The sequence below is a fragment of the Octopus bimaculoides genome, chromosome 4 (assembly GCF_001194135.2).
Source record: "Octopus bimaculoides isolate UCB-OBI-ISO-001 chromosome 4, ASM119413v2, whole genome shotgun sequence".
Lineage (NCBI taxonomy): Eukaryota > Metazoa > Mollusca > Cephalopoda > Octopoda > Octopodidae > Octopus > Octopus bimaculoides.
This window is the reverse complement of record NC_068984.1, coordinates 81,834-84,115: the sequence shown is the minus strand read 5'-3', so window position 1 is coordinate 84,115 and position 2,282 is coordinate 81,834. Positions and strand designations below refer to the sequence as shown.

The 2,282-nt window shown below is 41.9% G+C and overlaps 1 protein-coding gene across 1 annotated transcript in view; it reads right to left on the bottom strand.

The window, feature by feature from the left end:
- LOC106873592 (host cell factor 2) overlaps positions 1 to 2,282 on the bottom strand; it is a 74,341-nt gene that overhangs the window by 29,223 nt on the left and 42,836 nt on the right. The gene's annotated exons all lie outside the window — the stretch shown is intronic.

Sequence of the window (2,282 nt, the reverse complement as noted above, 5' to 3'; positions counted from 1 at the left end):
CCAGCGGGACTGGCAACGAACTTGCTTGAATGTCTTTTCACGTGCCAGGAAGGCGACGTTGGTAACGGTCACGCTCAAATGGTGCTATTTACGTGCCACCGGCACAAAAGCCAGACAGCTGGTGCTCTGGCAACGACCACACTTGGACGGTACTCTTAATGATTTACTAGTACTGGTGCCATCACGATTTAGCTTTTGCTTGCCCCAACAGGTCTTCGCAAGTCGAGTTTAGTGTTCAATGAAGACGTTGGCATGGGTGCCAGTCTACAAATTTAGTTCCATTTCGATTTTACTTGCCTCAACAGGTCTTTGCAAGCGGAGTTTAGTGTCCAAAGAAGGAATGTTATGCATAAGTGGGCTGGCTACATCCCTGGCAGAGGCCTTGGATTTTGGTCTAAATATATACATATATTTTAAAACTAGTTATTTTGCTCTTTATGACATCAGCGACTATCTGTCACTTCTCGATTAACTGTCATCTCTAGCCAGCATGTATTGTCCTACCAATGGGAGGGAGTGGGCTAAGTACTTCTCTTGCCTCACCAGGAAATAGCAACAATAATGCTTCTTCCTGACACAAAACCAAACTGCATCTCATCTAAGCTAACTCTCTCTCCCTAAATAATTGAGCTATGACCCTTTCTGTAACTTTCATCACCTGGCTCAGCCATGTGACACCTCTGTAATGACTTCTGTCTAAGGTATCACCTTTATCTTTGTAGCAGTTGAGTATAATGTTGTTAAATCAGTTGTTGGGTGTTATTTCCTCATGGACAACCTGCTTAATTACACAAGTGACTAAGCCATATCTCACTCTGCCAAATATTTTAAGCATCTCAGCAGTGATTTCTGATGAGCTGGGGACTTTCCCCGTCTTCACATCCTTAATTGCTTTATATACCAGGCTACTGTTGACTTGGATAGCCAATCTCTCTGTTGGGTCCACCTTAGGCAGACTCTCCTCCTTCCATGCATTCTCTGCATTCAGCAACCTTTCCTAGTGGCACTTCTAAGCCTCCTCCTTTGCAGAGTCACTAACTGCAAGTAAACCATCATCCATGTGAAAGCACTTTCATAATTTTCCCTGGCACATTGTCTTGCAAACTGAAATACCTCAAGTTGCAGAACATTGGTAAACTTCATATTTTCTGTTTCCCCTGGCTAACTATACCAGTCTTCTAGCCTCATTTCTAGCTATCTGATATAGTTCTCTGCTACCACCATTCTTCCAGGCCTGTTTCTTCGCTCTCATGGCCCTGTTTACTATACCATTCCACCACCACATCACCCTAGGTCTAACTGAGACTTTGCACCATCTAAATAGGAATTTCCAGTTATCCTCTATGCTCCAGGTCTGTAGCTTCTCCCGTCTCTTGTTAGGTGCTTCAATTAGGATGTCTCTAAATCTTAAACAATTCAAAGGATCCTTAAGCTTCCAAATCATTCTTTTCCAGACTGGTTTGCTTCTTGGAATCTTTCTAGTCTGAATTTGCTATATATGCTGATGGGTACCAGGAAATGTCTTTGCATTTTTGAGCAACCATGCATCTTGCTCTTAGGTAAGAATGTAGTCAATCTGGCAAGCGTGACCATCAGATTGATGGGTTATCAGGTGACTGGCTAGTTTCCTGAAGGTGATATTACAGATCATTAAGTTATTTGCATCACAAAATTCCAGTAGCCTTGTTCCTTCATCATGTTAGGAACCAATTCTATGGCCACCATGTAGACCAAGGAATATACTTGGATGCTACCCAACCTGTCCAAATTAAATCACCAGCCAAGCAGGCATATGTGTAAATGGATGCAAAGAAGTTACAAAAGAGAATTAAAGGCCGTGAGTTATAAAAGCTATGCACAAAACAACTCATGAGCCACTTCTCTAACTTTCTGCCAATTAAAAATAATTCGATATATTTATTCATGGCTATCCCAAGGCCTTAATTTCATTTAATTTTGAAAATAAAGCGTTTATTGAAATAACACGTTATTAAAATGGTGTTTGGAATATAAACATGGAATTTGTATGCTGGGAGGAACTAGGGGGCAGTTTTGAGTAGATTGGTATCAAAAAGTTTGTAGCCCTTCTCATAAGTGAATGACAAACAACTATTACTCACCTACAACTCCTCCGGCCCCACTGCCAGGCTGAGGGCTAACTACAATGAACTGAGTGTTTCCTCCACCACTCAACTTGGGCACAGAAGTGATAATCTTAGTCGGGGTACCAAAACTACCAGCTTGGCCTTTAGGAGCAGCAATAACAATTGTCTTTGTGCCCG